This window comes from Hyla sarda, chromosome 12 (assembly GCF_029499605.1).
Source record: "Hyla sarda isolate aHylSar1 chromosome 12, aHylSar1.hap1, whole genome shotgun sequence".
Classification (NCBI taxonomy): domain Eukaryota; kingdom Metazoa; phylum Chordata; class Amphibia; order Anura; family Hylidae; genus Hyla; species Hyla sarda.
Genome location: NC_079200.1, coordinates 16,487,287 through 16,505,855, shown reverse-complemented (window position 1 = coordinate 16,505,855; position 18,569 = coordinate 16,487,287). Strand labels below are relative to the sequence as shown.

General features: G+C 49.3%; 1 protein-coding gene across 2 annotated transcripts in view; it reads right to left on the bottom strand.

Moving 5' to 3' along the window:
• Positions 1 to 18,569, bottom strand: part of LOC130296676 (glucose-6-phosphatase catalytic subunit 1-like) — a 77,536-nt gene that overhangs the window by 17,197 nt on the left and 41,770 nt on the right. The window contains exon 1 of one of the 2 annotated variants that reach the window (XM_056548481.1): positions 16,274 to 16,420. The exons of the other annotated variant lie outside the window; for it this stretch is intronic. The gene's annotated coding sequence lies outside the window, so the exon portion shown is untranslated. Of the gene's footprint in view, positions 1 to 16,273; positions 16,421 to 18,569 lie in introns of those variants that run through there. 2 annotated transcript variants of the gene reach the window in all.

The following is an 18,569-nucleotide window of genomic DNA, read 5'->3' as shown; positions in this document are numbered from 1 at the left end:
CCAAGAAGGCCACAGCAGAGAAGGAGAAGGCAGAGGCAGACATCCGCACAGGCACAGTAAGACGTGGAGAAGCAGAGTAGACATCAAGGACTGTCTCACCTTTGTGCGGAGTCAGCGGACGTCTTTCCAGGCGGGGAGGACGGATAGGACAATCCTTCAGGAAGTGTTCGGTACTAGCACAGTACAGGCAGAGATTCTCCATGCGGCGTCGTGTCCTCTCTTGGGGTGTCAGGCGAGACCGGTCGACCTGCATAGCCTCCACGGCGGGAGGCACAGGAACAGATTGCAGGGGACCAGAGGAGAGAGGAGCCGGGGAGAAGAAACGCCTCGTGCGAACAGAGTCCATATCCTGGCGGAGCTCCTGACGCCGTTCGGAAAAACGCATGTCAATGCGAGTGGCAAGATGGATGAGTTCATGTAGGTTAGCAGGGATTTCTCGTGCGGCCAGAACATCTTTAATGTTGCTGGATAGGCCTTTTTTAAAGGTCGCGCAGAGTGCCTCATTATTCCAGGATAATTCTGAAGCAAGGGTACGGAACTGTACGGCATACTCGCCAACGGAAGAATTACCCTGGACCAGGTTCAACAGGGCAGTCTCAGCAGAAGAGGCTCGGGCAGGTTCCTCAAAGACACTTCGAATTTCCGAGAAGAAGGAGTGTACAGAGGCAGTGACGGGGTCATTGCGGTCCCAGAGCGGTGTGGCCCAAGCCAGGGCTTTTCCAGACAGCAGGCTGACTACGAAAGCCACCTTAGACCTTTCAGTGGGGAACTGGTCCGACATCATCTCCAAGTGAAATGAACATTGGGAAAGAAAGCCACGGCAAAACTTAGAGTCCCCATCAAATTTATCCGGCAAGGATAGTCGTATTCCAGAAGCGGCCACTCGCTGCGGAGGAGGTACAGGAGCTGGCGGAGGAGATGATTGCTGGAGCTGTGGTAGTAACTGTTGTAGCATAACAGTCAGTTGAGACAGCTGTTGGCCTTGTTGCGCAATCTGTTGTGACTGCTGGGCGACCACCGTGGTGAGGTCAGCGACAACTGGCAGAGGAACTTCAGCGGGATCCATGGCCGGATCTACTGTCACGATGCCGGCTGGCAGGTAGTGGATCCTCTGTGCCAGAGAGGGATTGGCGTGGACCGTGCTAGAGGATCGGTTCTAAGTCACTACTGGTTTTCACCAGAGCCCGCCGCAAAGCGGGATGGTCTTGCTGCGGCGGTAGTGACCAGGTCGTATCCCCTAGCAACGGCTCAACCTCTCTGGCTGCTGAAGATAGGCGCGGTACAAGGGAGTAGACAGAAGCAAGGTCGGACGTAGCAGAAGGTCGGGGCAGGCAGCAAGGATCGTAGTCAGGGGCAACGGCAGAAGGTCTGGAATCACAGGCAAGGAACACACAAGGAACGCTTTCACTGGCACTAGGGCAACAAGATCCGGCGAGGGAGTGAAGGGGAAGTGAGGTGATATAGGGAAGTGCACAGGTGTAAACACTAATTGGAACCACTGCACCAATCAGCGGTGCAGTGGCCCTTTAAATCGCAAAGACCCGGCGCGCGCGCGCCCTAGGGAGCGGGGCCGCGCGCGCCGGGACAGAACTGACGGGGAGCGAGTAAGGTACGGGAGCCGGGGTGCGCATCGCGAGCGGGCGCTACCCGCATCGCGAATCGCATCCCGGCCGGAGGTGGTAACGCAGCGCCCCGGGTCCGTGGAACCGACCGGGGCGCTGCAGTGAGGGAAGTGTAGCGAGCGCTCCGGGGAGGAGCGGGGACCCGGAGCGCTCGGCGTAACAACTGTGGTCAGGCAGAAAGGAAATTTTAAAAGAAAACAACTTCCTGTGGATCATCCGGCAGCTGATAACTACTGGAAGGATTAAGATTTTTTTTAATACAAGTACCGTATTTTTCGCCGTATAAGACGCACTTTTTCTTCCCCAAAACTGGGGGGGAAAAGTTGGTGCGTCTTATACGGCGAATACACCCCTAGCGGGTCGTTCCCTGCGGCCATCAACGGCCGGGACCCGCGGCTAATACAGGACATCACCGATCGCGGTGATGCCCTGTATTAACCCTTCAGATGCGGCGATCAAAGTTGACCACCGCATCTGAAGCGAAAGTGACAGTAACCCGGCTGCTCAGTTGGACTGTTCGGGACCGCCGCGGTGAAATTGTGGAGTCCCGAACAGCTTACAGGACACCGGGAGGGACCTTACCTGCCTCCTCGGTGTCTGCTCCGTGCCGGGATCCCCTGCATGGCCGGCGCTCTCTTCGACGTCATCACGTCGTCGTGCACGCCGTCCCGTCATCCATTAGGAGCGGCGTGCGTAGCGACGCGATGACGGCGACGGAGAGCGTGGATCCCGGGGAAGAAGACGTCCGGATCGTCGTGGACACCCCGGGGACGCGGCGACAGCGATGGAGCGACATCCAGGGCAGCAGTGACGGGTCCGGAGCGGCGGGGACACGTGAGTATTACCTCCTATCCAGTGGTCTTCAACCTGCGGACCTCCAGATGTTGCAAAACTACAACTCCCAGCATGCCCGGACAGACGTTGGCTGTCCGGGCATGCTGGGAGTTGTAGTTTTGAAACATCTGGAGGTCCGCAGGTTGAAGATCACTGTTGGGTGCAGAATCTTTTTTTTCCTAGATTTCGCACCTTTAAAATTGGGTGCGTCTTATATGCCGGTGCGTCCTATAGGGCAAAAAATACGGTAATTTACAAATCTGTTTAACTTTTTGGCACCAGTTGATTTAAGAAAAAATGTTTTCCAGTGGAGTGCCCCCTTTCATAGAACGATATAATTGGAAATCAGTGTGAACAGAGCCAAAGTCCAGGTTGCCATATGCCAACATCTACCCCCCGATACACATGCATGCTGCTGCCAGACATCTAGTTCCCTTGAGAATTAAAGATTGGGCATGCTTGAAATCCAACATGTCTGACGGATGGTCTTGTTGAGATTAAAGTGTCCGCCAACATCTACCTATTAGCAAACGAGGTAAGATATAGAGAGGTAGTAGTCCGACACTGCTAGACTAAGGTGAACGGCAGAAGGTGTGGCGCGGATAGTGCTGACTTTCCTGATCATAAGACTCTGGTTGCGGTGGTGCATAACTTCAGAGCAAAAAGCAGACAATGGTAACGAAGAAAACAGAGCTTGCACTCACCATCCAAAGGTAATTCTTTATTTCACCGTGTCAGGTATAACAGGCTGGTCGGGGACGGAGGTGGGACAGGGACAGACTGTTTCACGCTACTCTGGCGCTTCTTCCAGCCGGTGGAGGCGAGTGAGGTGGGACCGGGACAGACTGTTTCACGCTACTTGGGCGCTTCTTCCAGCCGGTATACCGGCTGGAAGAAGCGCCCGAGTAGCGTGAAACAGTCTGTCCCGGTCCCACCTCACCTGCCTCCACCGGCTAGAAGAAGCGCCCGAGTAGCGTGAAACAGTCTGTCCCGGTCCCACCTCACCCGCCTCCACCGGCTGGAAGAAGCGCCCGAGTAGCGTGAAACAGTCTGTCCCGGTCCCACCTCACCCGCCTCCACCGGCTGGAAGAAGCGCCCGAGTAGCGTGAAACAGTCTGTCCCGGTCCCACCTCACCTGCCTCCACCGGCTGGAAGAAGCGCCCGAGTAGCGTGAAACAGTCTGTCCCGGTCCCACCTCACCCCCCTCCACCCCCCACCAGCCTGTTATGCCTGACATGGTGAAATAAAGAATTACCTTTGGATGGTGAGTGCAAGCTCTGTTTTCTGCGTTACTATTATCTACCTATTAGCCCTTTGAGTTCTATTAGTTAAAGGGGTTATCCAGGAAAAAACTTTTTTTTATATATATCAACTGGCTCCAGAAAGTTAAACATATTTGTAAATTACTTCTAATAAAAAATCTTAATCCTTTCAGTACTTATGAGCTTCTGAAGTTAAGGTTGTTCTTTTCTGTCTAAGTGCTCTCTGATGTCACCTGTCTCGGGGAACCGCCCAGTTTAGAAGAGGTTTGCTATGGGGATTTGCTTCTAAACTGGACGGTTCCCGAGACAGGTGACATCAGAGAGCACTTAGACAGAAAAGAACAACCTTAACTTCAGAAGCTCATAAGTACTGAAAGGATTTAAAAAAAATTAATAGGAGTAATTTACAAATCTGTTTAACTTTCTGGAGCCAGTTGATATATATAAAATAAAGTTTTTTCCTGGATAACCCCTTTAAGCCGGGTTCATGCCACCTTTGTTTTTTTGATGTTCTGCTCTGTCATAGGGGCAGTGCCCGATCACCTGTGCGCCAGACACCATTGGCGCCTGAAAAGCCCCATACACTTCAGTGGGAACATTTTAGTTTCGCCCAATCTGTTTCTTTAATGTAATGGAAGACTTATCTCTTGGCAAGGTCTTTAACCTTTTTTTTGTACTGGCAGCAGAGATTTAACTAGGGCAGCATTTAGATTTGAAGACATCTTATATGGCGTGTAGTAAAACCATGGTATGATTACAAAAGAGTCATTTGTCTCTTCTGGGTTATAGTTTTATGTAACAAGAGAATATGGCCAATTTCTATTGTGCATGTGCAGGTTTGGGTTGGGTCCTCCTTAAAGGGGTACTCCACTCAAAAACATTATTTTTTAAATCAACTGGTGCCAGAAAGTTAAACAGATTTGTAAATTACTTCTATTTAAAAATCTTAATCCTTCCAGTACTTATCAGTTGCTGTATGCTCCACAGGAAGTTCTTTTATTTTTTTATTTCCTTTCTGTCTGACCGCCAGTGCTCTCTGCTGACACCTCTGTCTATGTCAGGAACTGTCCAGAGCAGTAGAGGTTTGCTATGGGGATTTGCTCCTACTATGGACAGTTCCTGACGTGGACAGAGGTGTCAGCAGAGAGCACTGTGATCAGACTGGAAAGAACTGCACAACTTTCTCTGGAGCATACAGCAGCTGATAAGTACTGGAAGAATTATGTTTTATTTATATATAAGTGTTTTACAAATCTGTATAACTTGCTGGCACCAGTTGATTAAAAAAAAAAATGTTTTCCAGCAGGGTACCCCTTTAAGTAATTACCAGCTAGTCACTGTAAGGAATGTGAAAACATAGGGGCACCAAGATATGGTAAAAAAAAAACAAAAAAAAAAACTCAATGGTGCAAATAATGGACATGGTTGTTTGTGACAAGTCTATTGAGTCCATGAATTGCAAAGAGGATCCAACTCTGCCAAGATTTCCCACTCATTGATCCTATGGATGATGTTTTGTTTGCACTGGATAATCTTTACTTAAAGGGGTACTTCGGTGGAAAACTTTTTTTTTTATTTTTTAAATGAACTGGTGCAAGAAAGTTAAACAGATTTGTAAATGACTTCTATTAAAAAATCTTAATCCTTTCAGTACCTATTAGCAGCTGTATGATACAGAGGAAATTCTATTCTTTTTGAATTTCTTTTTTTTCTTGTCCACATTGCTCTCTACTGACACCTCTGTCCATGTCAGGAACTGTCCCGAGTAGCAGAGGTTTGCTATGGGGATTTTCTCCTGCTCTGGACAGTTCCTGATACGGGTATCAGGTGTCAGCAGAGAGCACTGTGGAAAAGTCAAAAATGAAATTAAAAAAGAATAGAATTTCCTCTGTAGCAAACAGCTGCTAATAAGTTATAGAAAGGTAAAGATTTTTTAACGGGGTACTCCACTGGAAAACATTTTTTCTTAAATCAACTGGTACCAGAAAGTTAAACAAATTTGTAAATGACTTCTATTTAAAAATCTTAATCCTTACAGTACTTATCAGCTGCTATATGCTCCACAGGAAATTCCTTTATTTTAGAATTTCCTTTCTGTCTGACCACAGTGCTCTCTGCAGACACCTCTGTCCATTTTAGGAACTGTCCAGAGTAGTTGCAAATCCCCATAGCAAACCTCTCCTGCTCTGGACAGTTCCCGATATGGACAGAGGTGTCAGCAGAGAGCACTGTGGTCAGACAAAGAAAATTCAAAAAGAAAAGAACTTCCTGTGGATCATACAGTACTGGAAGGATTAAGATTTTTTTAATAGAAGTAATTTACAAATCTGTTTAACTTTCTGTCACCAGTTGATTTAAAAAAAAAATAATAATAATGTTTTTCACCGAAGTGCCCCTGGGATCTGAAATGAGAAGCTGTTCAGAGCAAGCAGCTGTAATCTATGGAGGAACCCTGCAGCAAAAGAAATGAATGAGAAAAGCATTGACCGGCTCCATCCTCCAGACCAAGAATTACTGTGGCTGCAGTCAGGGCCAACGTTAGGGCGGGGCATCCTAGGCAATTGCCTAGGGCCCCCATCCAAAAGGGGGCCCCTGAAAAGCTTTAAGGCAGCACTAACAATACTTCATTTTGCGCAAAATCACGGTAAAATCGAGGCGTTTTTGCCGTGATTTTACCGCAAATTTGTGTAAAATGCAGTATTCAGGGCCTAAGGCACTAACACTCCTCCCCCTGTCCTGAGCATTCTGGAGGAGCACTGCTTGCGCTCCACTAATCAGACGTCACCACGCTGGAAGAACGCAGCAGGCAGCGCTCCACTATCCCCCTCACATCCTGCTTGCGCTCCACTGCTCGGGGGCCCGGGCCAGCACTTTTTCTTTATTTCTTACTTCTACTATGTGCGGAGGAGACCAGGGGCTGCTCTGGGAGCTCCTACTGACATGACGGAAGAGTGGCGCAAAAAAAAAATTGTTTGTCCAGGGTCCAATTAAAATTAAAGATGGCCCTGGCAGTATTGGTGGTGTAAGTACCAATGGCAGATCCAAGGGGGGGGGGGGGGGGGATTGGCAAAGGGGATATTGCCCCCCCCCCCCCCAGGTTAATTTCCCCCATCACTTTTAAGGACATCCCTATGTCCTGAAAGATCTTTTCGGGACACAAGGTTACCCCTACTGCTATGGCCTATAAGCCAGGAGGAGCGGTGGTCAGAGCACTGAAGCAGGGCAATACATAGACATAATGCCTCCAGCCATACACTATATATGGTTGTAGGCTGTATGTATGTCTGTGGGGGAATAAACTGCCAGCCTAATGTGGGGGAACTATTCTGCCAGCCTAATGTGGGGGAACTATTCTGCCAACCTAATGTGGGGGAACTATACTGCACCTAATGTGGGGAACTATTCTGCAAACCTAATGTGGGGAACTATTCTGCCAACCTAATGTGGGGAAACATACTGCCAGCCTAATGTGGGGGAACTATTCTGCCAACCTAATGTGGGGGAACTATACTGCACCTAATGTGGGGAACTATTCTGCCAACCTAATATGGGGAACTATTCTGACAACCTAATGTGGGGAAACATACTGCCAGCCTAATGTGGGGGAACTATACTGCCAACCTAATGTGGGGGAACTATACTGCACCTAATGTGGGGGAACTATACTGCCAGCCTAATGTGGGGGAACTATACTGCCTGCCTAATGTGGGGGAACTATACTGCCAGCCTAATGTGGGGGAACTGTACTGCCAACCTAATGTGGGGGAACTATACTGCCAACCTAATGTGGGGGAACTGTACTGCCAACCTAATGTGGGGGAACTGTACTGCCAACCTAATGTGGGGGAACTATACTGCCAGCCTAATGTGGGGGAGCATACTGTCAGCCTAATGTGGAGGAACATACTGCCAACCTAATTTGGGGAAACTATACTGCCAACCTAATGTGGGGAAACATACTGCCAACCTAATGTTGGGGAACTACAATATAATGTGGGGGGACATACTGCCAGCCTAATGTGGAGGAACTATACTGCCAACCTAATGTGGGGAACTATACTGCAAAACTAATGTGGGGGAATTATACTGCCAACCTAATGTGGGGAACTATACTGCCAACCTAATGTGGGGGAACTGTACTGCACCTAATGTGGGGGACTATACTGCACCTAATGTGGGGGGGGGGGGGGAACTATGCTGCGTACTTAAAGGGGTAGTTCACTGCCCCAGCGTTCGGAACATTTTCAGCAGGCCAGGGGCGGGTGAGGCGGGGGAAGGGGGGTGGCAACAGCTGGAGGCACAAAATGGGTCAGGTCACCGGCAGATCTACAGATGTTTCTGGCACGGAAATTCCATTTTCTGTGTCCGCACAGAATTCATGGCTGTCTATGAGACGCTGCATTCCTGTGCAGTCCTAGTGGCGGCATATTATGTCTGTTCCCCGCAGTTTCCGGAATATCTGCACGGAGATTCTCCATGTGGACATTCTGTCTGTGAACTTAGCCTTATAGTATATGTGGGCGCTATTACTGATAGGCAGCATTGAGATCACTGTATATCTGTGTGCGGTGACTATTATTGTATAAAGAACAAGGTTACAATATAAGGTTAGGGCAAAAATGGGTCGCACAGTCAAAGATCGCCATGTTGTTCTCCTTGAATGGTGCTGAATCTCAGCTAATGTAAGTAAATGTGGTCACACATAGAGAAATCCAGCTCTTTGGGGGGTTTATTAAACCCATAAAACAGCATCATAAAATGTACAGCTTTCTGTGACCCTGTGGCTTTCTGTGACCCTGTGGCTTTCTGTGACCCTGTGGCTTTCTGTGACCCTGTGGCTTTCTGTGACCCTGTGGCTTTCTGTGACCCTGTGGTTTCCTGTGACCCTGTGGCTTTCTGTGACCCTGTGGCTTTCTGTGACCCTGTGGCTTTCTGTGACCCTGTGGCTTTCTGTGACCCTGTGGTTTCCTGTGACCCTGTGGCTTTCTGTGACCCTGTGGTTTCCTGTGACCCTGTGGCTTTCTGTGACCCTGTGGCTTTCTGTGACCCTGTGGCTTTCTGTGACCCTGTGGCTTTCTGTGACCCTGTGGTTTCCTGTGACCCTGTGGTTTCCTGTGACCCTGTGGCTTTCTGTGACCCTGTGGCTTTCTGTGACCCTGTGGTTTCCTGTGACCCTGTGGCTTTCTGTGACCCTGTGGCTTTCTGTGACCCTGTGGCTTTCTGTGACCCTGTGGCTTTCTGTGACCCTGTGGCTTTCTGTGACCGTACATGTTATGATTCTGTTTTGCGCTGGACTTCTTGTCCTTACGAGTTGCTGTTGTTCCACAGGTGTCCATGCACTTCGCTCTTGCATAGGGGGGAGCTGAGCTGATCTGCACTAAATGGGGTCACATTGTGGCCCCCAAATTACCACAGCCACAAATTCATCCTGGATGGAATTATTACGTTTCTCATGTCGTAGTCACAGCCATTTGTGGTTTGCAGCTCAATCTCATTAACTCACATTAGCCGAGATGCAGCACAATTCAGGGGGCGCAACATAGTGATCTTTGGTCACGCAATCTGGGGGCCCCATTTTTCATTTTTGCCCAGGGCCACACTTAGCCTAAAACCGGCCCTGGCTGCAGTTTATGTGTAGGTGGTAATGGTTCCTATAAAGTCTGAATGGATGGTCTGTCATGTGCACTTTATGTTTAGTGATGAGCGGCAGGGGCCATATTCGAATTCGTGATATTGTGTGAATATATTGACGATTATTTGTCCTATGTTTGCGAAATTCGCATATTAGCTAAGTTTTTTCACTTTTTTTTACCATGCGAAAATACTCAAGGAAAATTCTCATAAAAATTTGCATGTGAAAAAAACCAAAAAGTAAAAACGAATATTCGTCATTACGAATATATAGCACTACAGTGATCCCTCAACTTACAATGGCCTCAACATACAATAGTTTCAACATACAATGGTCTTTTCTGGACCATTGTAACTTGAAACCAGACTCAACATACAATGTACAGACAGTCCAGATCTGTGAAATGTGTCTGTTACGCCGAGCGCTCCGGGTCCCCGCTCCTCCCCGGAGCGCTCGCAACATCCTCGCAATCGCAGCGCCCCGGTCAGACCTGCTGACCGGGTGCGCTGCGATACCTCTCCCAGCCGGGATGCGATTCGCGATGCGGGTGGCGCCCGCTCGCGATGCGCACCCCGGCTCCCGTACCTGACTCGCTCTCCGTCGGTCCTGTCCCGGCGCGCGCGGCCCCGCTCCTTAGGGCGCGCGCGCGCCGGGTCTCTACGATTTAAAGGGCCACTGCGCCGCTGATTGGCGCAGTTGGCTTAATCAGTTCATTCACCTGTGCACTTCCCTATTTAACCTCACTTCCCCTTCCCTTCCTTGCCGGATCTTGTTGCCATCGTGCCAGTGAAAGCGTTTCCTTGTGTGTTCCTAGCCTGTGTTCCAGACCTCCTGCCGTTGCCCCTGACTACGATCCTTGCTGCCTGCCCCGACCTTCTGCTACGTCCGACCTTGCTCTTGTCTACTCCCTTGTACCGCGCCTATCTTCAGCAGTCAGAGAGGTTGAGCCGTTGCTAGTGGATACGACCTGGTTGCTACCGCCGCTGCAAGACCATCCCGCTTTGCGGCGGGCTCTGGTGAAAACCAGTAGCAGCTTAGAACCGGTCCACTAGCACGGTCCACGCCAATCCCTCTCTGGCACAGAGGATCCACCTCCTGCCAGCCGAATCGTGACAGTAGATCCGGCCATGGATCCCGCTGAAGTTCCACTGCCAGTTGTCGCCGACCTCACCACGGTGGTCGCCCAGCAGTCGCAACAGATAGCGCAACAAGGCCACCAGCTGTCTCAACTGACCGTGATGCTACAGCAGCTACTACCACAGCTTCAGCAATCATCTCCTCCGCCAGCTCCTGCACCTCCTCCGCAGCGAGTGGCCGCTTCCGGCCTACGACTTTCCTTGCCGGATAAATTTGATGGGGACTCTAAGTTTTGCCGTGGCTTTCTTTCACAATGTTCCCTGCACTTGGAGATGATGTCGGACCAGTTTCCTACTGAAAGGTCTAAGGTGGCTTTCGTAGTCAGCCTTCTGTCTGGGAAAGCTCTGTCATGGGCCACACCGCTCTGGGACCGCAATGACCCCGTCACTGCCTCTGTACACTCCTTCTTCTCGGAAATTCGAAGTGTCTTTGAGGAACCTGCCCGAGCCTCTTCTGCTGAGACTGCCCTGCTGAACCTGGTCCAGGGTAATTCTTCCGTTGGCGAGTACGCCATCCAATTCCGTACTCTTGCTTCCGAACTATCCTGGAATAATGAGGCCCTCTGCGCGACCTTTAAAAAAGGCCTATCCAGCAACATTAAAGATGTTCTGGCCGCACGAGAAATTCCTGCTAACCTGCATGAACTCATTCATCTTGCCACTCGCATTGACATGCGTTTTTCCGAAAGGCGTCAGGAGCTCCGCCAGGATATGGACTTTGTTCGCACGAGGCGTTTTTTCTCCCCGGCTCCTCTCTCCTCTGGTCCTCTGCAATCCGTTCCTGTGCCTCCCGCCGTGGAGGCTATGCAAGTTGACCGGTCTCGCTTGACACCTCAAGAGAGGACACGACGCCGCATGGAGAATCTCTGCCTGTACTGTGCCGGTACCGAACACTTCCTGAAGGATTGTCCTATCCGTCCTCCCCGCCTGGAAAGACGTACGCTGACTCCGCACAAAGGTGAGACAGTTCTTGATGTCAACTCTGCTTCTCCACGCCTTACTGTGCCTGTGCGGATATCTGCCTCTACCTTCTCCTTCTCTACTAAGGCCTTCTTGGATTCCGGATCTGCAGGAAATTTTATTTTGGCCTCTCTCATCAACAGGTTCAACATCCCAGTGACCAGTCTCGCCAGACCTCTCTACATCAATTGTGTTAACAATGAAAGATTGGACTGTGCCGTGCGTTACCGCACGGAACCCCTCCTAATGTGCATCGGACCTCATCACGAAAAAATTGAGTTTTTGGTCCTCTCCAATTGCACTTCCGAAATTCTCCTTGGACTACCGTGGCTTCAACGCCATTCCCCAACCCTTGATTGGTCCACAGGAGAGATCAAGAGCTGGGGTACTTCTTGTTTCAAGGACTGTCTTAAACCGGTTCCCAGTACTCCCTGCCGTGACCCTGTGGTTCCCCCTGTAACCGGTCTCCCTAAGGCTTATATGGACTATGCTGACGTATTTTGCAAAAAGCAAGCTGAGACTTTACCCCCTCACAGGCCTTTTGACTGTCCTATTGACCTCCTCCCGGGCACTACTCCACCCCGGGGCAGAATTTATCCTCTGTCCGCCCCAGAGACTCTTGCTATGTCTGAATACATCCAGGAAAATTTAAAAAAGGGGTTTATCCGCAAATCCTCCTCTCCTGCCGGAGCTGGATTTTTCTTTGTGTCCAAAAAAGATGGCTCCCTACGTCCTTGCATTGATTACCGCGGACTTAATAAAAACACGGTAAAGAACCGCTACCCCCTACCTCTTATCTCTGAACTCTTTGATCGCCTTCAAGGTGCCCACATCTTTACCAAACTGGACTTAAGAGGTGCATATAATCTCATCCGCATCAGGGAGGGGGACGAATGGAAAACTGCATTTAACACCAGAGATGGACACTTTGAGTATCTGGTCATGCCCTTTGGCCTGTGCAACGCCCCTGCCGTCTTCCAAGACTTTGTTAATGAAATTTTTCGTGATCTCTTATATTCCTGTGTTGTTGTGTATCTGGACGATATTCTGATTTTTTCTGCCAACTTAGAAGAACATCGCCAGCATGTCCGCATGGTTCTTCAGAGACTCCGAGACAATCAACTTTATGCCAAAATGGAGAAATGTCTGTTTGAATGTCAATCTCTTCCTTTCCTAGGATACTTGGTCTCTGGCCAGGGACTACAAATGGACCCAGATAAACTCTCTGCCGTCTTGGATTGGCCACGCCCCTCCGGACTCCGTGCTATCCAACGTTTTTTGGGGTTCGCCAATTATTACAGACAATTCATTCCACATTTTTCCACTATTGTGGCTCCTATCGTGGCTTTAACCAAGAAGAATGCCAATCCTAAGTCCTGGTCTCCCCAAGCGGAAGACGCATTTAAACGGCTCAAGTCTGCCTTTTCTTCTGCTCCCGTGCTCTCCAGACCTGACCCATCTAAACCCTTCCTATTGGAGGTTGATGCCTCCTCAGTGGGAGCTGGAGCGGTTCTTCTACAAAAAAATTCTTCCGGGCATGCTGTTACTTGTGGTTTTTTTTCTAGGACCTTCTCTCCGGCGGAGAGGAACTACTCCATCGGGGATCGAGAACTACTGGCCATTAAATTGGCACTTGAGGAATGGAGGCATCTGCTGGAGGGATCAAAATTTCCAGTTATCATTTTCACCGATCACAAGAATCTCTCCTATCTCCAGTCTGCCCAACGGCTGAATCCTCGCCAGGCCAGGTGGTCGTTGTTCTTTGCCCGTTTTAACTTTGAAATTCATTTTCGCCCTGCCGACAAGAACATTAGGGCCGATGCTCTCTCTCGTTCCTCGGATGCCTCGGAAGTAGAGGTCTCTCCGCAACACATCATTCCTCCTGACTGTCTGATCTCCTCTTCTCCAGCCTCCATCAGGCAAACTCCTCCAGGGAAGACCTTCGTTTCTCCACGCCAGCGTCTCGGGATTCTCAAATGGGGTCACTCCTCCCACCTCGCAGGCCATGCGGGCATCAAAAAGTCCTTGCAACTCATCTCTCGTTTCTATTGGTGGCCGACTCTGGAAACAGATGTTGTTGATTTTGTGCGGGCCTGTACTGTCTGTGCCCGGGATAAGACTCCTCGCCAGAAGCCTGCTGGTCTCCTTCACCCTCTGCCTATCCCCGAACAGCCGTGGTCTCTGATTGGTATGGACTTTATTACAGACCTACCCCCATCCCGTGGCAACACTGTTGTTTGGGTGGTCGTGGATCGATTTTCCAAGATGGCACATTTTATTCCTCTTCCTGGTCTTCCTTCGGCGCCTCAGTTGGCAAAACAATTTTTTGTACACATTTTTCGTCTTCACGGTTTGCCCACGCAGATTGTCTCGGATAGAGGTGTCCAATTCGTGTCTAAATTCTGGAGGGCTCTCTGTAAACAACTCAAGATTAAATTAAACTTCTCTTCTGCTTATCATCCTCAATCCAATGGGCAAGTAGAAAGAATTAACCAGGTCCTGGGTGACTATTTACGGCATTTTGTTTCCTCCCGCCAGGATGACTGGGCAGATCTTCTACCTTGGGCCGAATTCTCGTACAACTTTAGAGTCTCTGAATCTTCTGCTAAATCCCCATTTTTCGTGGTGTACGGCCGTCACCCTCTTCCCCCCCTCCCTATTCCCTTGTCCTCTGGTTTGCCCGCTGTAGATGAAGTGACTCGTGATCTTTCCACCATATGGAAAGAGACCCAAAATTCTCTTTTACAGGCTTCATCTCGCATGAAAAAGTTTGCCGATAAGAAAAGAAGAGCTCCCCCCATCTTTGCTCCCGGAGACAAGGTATGTGCTCTCCGCTAAATATGTCTGCTTTCGTGTCCCCAGTTACAAACTGGGACCACGCTATCTTGGTCCTTTCAAAGTCTTGTGCCAGATTAATCCTGTCTCTTACAAACTCCTTCTTCCTCCTTCTCTTCGTATTCCCAATGCCTTCCATGTCTCTCTCCTTAAACCACTCATCATCAACCGTTTCTCTCCCAAACTTGTTTCTCCCACTCCTGTTTCCGGTTCTTCTGACATCTTCACCGTAAAGGAGATACTGGCCTCCAAGACGGTCAGAGGAAAAAGATTTTTTCTGGTTGATTGGGAGGGCTGTGGTCCTGAAGAGAGATCCTGGGAACCTGAGGACAACATCCTAGACAAAAGTCTGGTCCTCAGGTTCTCAGGCTCCAAGAAGGGGGGGAGACCCAAGGGGGGGGGTACTGTTACGCCGAGCGCTCCGGGTCCCCGCTCCTCCCCGGAGCGCTCGCAACATCCTCGCAATCGCAGCGCCCCGGTCAGACCTGCTGACCGGGTGCGCTGCGATACCTCTCCCAGCCGGGATGCGATTCGCGATGCGGGTGGCGCCCGCTCGCGATGCGCACCCCGGCTCCCGTACCTGACTCGCTCTCCGTCGGTCCTGTCCCGGCGCGTGCGGCCCCGCTCCTTAGGGCGCGCGCGCGCCGGGTCTCTACGATTTAAAGGGCCACTGCGCCGCTGATTGGCGCAGTTGGCTTAATCAGTTCATTCACCTGTGCACTTCCCTATTTAACTTCACTTCCCCTTCCCTTCCTTGCCGGATCTTGTTGCCATCGTGCCAGTGAAAGCGTTTCCCAGTGTGTTCCTAGCCTGTGTTCCAGACCTCCTGCCGTTGCCCCTGACTACGATCCTTGCTGCCTGCCCCGACCTTCTGCTACGTCCGACCTTGCTCTTGTCTACTCCCTTGTACCGCGCCTATCTTCAGCAGTCAGAGAGGTTGAGCCGTTGCTAGTGGATACGACCTGGTTGCTACCGCCGCTGCAAGACCATCCCGCTTTGCGGCGGGCTCTGGTGAAAACCAGTAGCAGCTTAGAACCGGTCCACTAACACAGTCCACGCCAATCCCTCTCTGGCACAGAGGATCCACCTCCTGCCAGCCGAATCGTGACAGTGTCAATGGCCGGAAGAAATGACCAATCAGAATTGACATTCACTGCAATTCCTGTTTGGTAGCGCCCCGTACAGTACAGGAAGGTATTACATGTTCTCAACTCTTTACCTGTATTACTGAAGTGTATGCACTGACTGGTGTCTGGTAGCGCCCCCTACAGTACAGGAAGGCATTACATGTTCTCTACTCTTTACCTGTATTACTGAAGTGTATGCACTGACTGGTGTCTGGTAGCGCCCCCTACAGTACAGGGAGGTATTACATGTTCTGTACTCTTTACCTGTATTACTGAAGTGTATGCACTGACTGGTGTCTGGTAGCGCCCCCTACAGTACAGTGAGGTATTACATGTTCTGTACTCTTTACCTGTACCAGGGTTAGCTGCTCCTTTGGACACCAGGTGAGGGCGGCTCCATGTTCCATTTTTAGGACATTGTGTACTGTACAGGACCCTGAAGAAGCTCCTGTCCTCTACATAGACAGTGATTACATCTCCCAGCAGATCTTTATTACTTTTATATGTAAGGATTTGCTTTATCTATATTAGTTATCTACTTATTTTTCTTTAATCCTCACTTTTTCCTATTTCTGGATGACATTTTGCAGCTTCAGAACCAATTACCAGGTTTCCATAGAGTTCTGGTCTCAACATACAATGGTTTCACCATACAATGGTCGTCCCGGAACCGATTAATATTGTAACTTGAGGGACCACTGTATATTCTAATATTTTATAAGTGCCGATATTCGCGATAAAAATTCTAATCACGAATATCCGTGCTCAACACTATTTATGTTATGGTGCAGACAATAAGTCAGACACTGGGCTGGCACAGTACATTTCAAACACAATAGACAAGCATGGCTAAAGCAGGAGTTACCCTTTGGAGGTGAGGTAGAAAACTGGGGTCTCAGGAACTCCCAGACGTCCCTCTAGCCCACACTGTAGGACTAGTTCCGAATTCTTTCCCCCACAATCTCGGCTGCGGCACCCCAGACATCTGGTGCACAGAGCAAACTTCGTGCCGGATGACTGGCGTTGCGGGGCGGAGGCTCGTGATGTAATGCCATGCCCCCTCCCATAGACTTGCATTGAGGGGGCGTGGCCATGACATCATGACCGTGATGTCACAAGCCTCCAGCGCTGGACCCGACGCTCTAAACGAATGCCAGGTGCAGCAGGGAGATAGCGGGGGTTCCCAGCGGCAGGATCCCCGCAATCAGACATCTTATTCCCTATCCTTTGGCTAGAGAATAAGACGTCTCAGCCTGAGAGGCTGGCCTGGACAAAACTGTTTTCTCTTCCCGCAGTAGAGAGGGCCTTGGCTCCAAGTCTAGAGTATTCCAAAATAAAGCGTATAGGACTGTGCGCAGTAATTCGGTGTGGATGTAGTAACAGTATATAAATGGTACAAAAAAACATTATACAAAAACAATATAGTAGTACAAAAAGTACAAATTCACATAAAAATAAGGCTTCAACCAACACCCAACATACAGGCCCTGTAGGGTACATAGTGGGACACTGCACATCGACATGGTCTACCTCTATGCCAAAAACACCTTGGTTGTTGGTCACAGACAGTAGTCTAAGGGAAGTGTCTGTCTGGGTCGACTTCTAATACATAATTTTATTGCTTCTTATGAAATAAGGTCCACAAACAGGAATTTACCCCTACCCCCACCCTTGATTATTTGGCTGAATAGATGCTACATCTTGTTGGGAGGGATCAATGATTTTTATGGCCGGACTATAAACTGGTTGGCGCCAGCGCAGGGACAGGTCCAAGTATTATTGCGCTTTCTTGGAACAGCTGTAATATTTTAATCCGTAACACATTAAATTATAGCCCCAGGCCCATTTTACCTAGAAGAAAACGCCTCTTTCTACAAGGTCCCGGATATAATGGATTATGTAATGAATCTCTAAAAACCCTTCCTCAACAATCTTAATTGATATTGTAGATTAATGAATCATGTTTTACACATTTGTAAGGACTCGAAACCAGAGTACACACATCAAAGCTTTCCATTGCCGATTTTCGTCACCCTTATTGGCCGAGAGCCTAGTGGACGATGGCCCAAAAACTGACACAGCGAAAATGATGTAGGACATGAGGCTGATCTGCTGGCCACAACATGTTTTAATCTACAAGCTGTCCTCTTGTGACGTCTCTGATCTGGAAAAAGTTCATTCTTCTGAAAAATTTGGAAACTTTATTGGACGGAACTTTATCTTTCAACAAATGTTTGGATTCGTGGTCCTAGTAACCTGTGAACTCCATAGAAGCAGCAGAGGGAAGAAGTTATAAATGAGCAGAGCTGAATTTGAAAACACAAAAATCCTGGGGTTAAGCACTAAGGCTAGGTTCAGACTACGGAATCTCCGAGCAGAAAATTTCCGCCCGGAGATTCCGAGTTCCGCCTGCGCCAACTGAATTAGTCGGCGCTAGGACCGTGCGGACACTGCAGTCTCCTATAGACTGCTATGTGTTCTGCTCGGATTTCCGCCTGAAGAAAGAGCGACCCCTTTCTTCAGGCGGAAATTTTCAAGCGGATTTTCAAAGCGGATTTTCCGCTTCACAAATTCCGAAGTGTGAATTTGTGAACGGAAAACCATTCACTACACTAGACATTTTAGCAAGCGGAATTTCTGACGGAAATTTAACGTCTGAATTTCTGTCGGAAATTCCGTAGTCTGAACCTAGCCTAAAGGCCGCTGGCCCCAAAGTTACTCCCCACTCCCCCTGCACCGAACTGCTTAAAGGGGAACTCCGATGGACAAAAAATGGTTTTAAATCAACTGGTGCCAGAAAGTTATACAGATCTATAAATTACTTCTATATAAAAATCTTAACCCTTCCAGTACTTATCCGCTGCTGTATGCTCCACAGGCAGTTGTTTAGTTCTTTGCAGTCTGACCACAGTGCTCTCTGCTGCCACCTCTGTCTGTGTCAGGAGCTGTCCAGAGCAGGAGCAAATCCCCATAGCGAACCTCTCCCACTCTGGACAGTTCCTGACACGGACAGAGGTGGCAGCATAGAGCACTGTGGTCAGACTGGAAAGAACTACACAACTTCCTCTGGCGCATACAGCAGCTGCTAAGTAATGGAAGGGTTAAGATTGTTAAATAGAAGTAATTTACAGATCTGTATAACTTTCTTGCACCAGTTGATT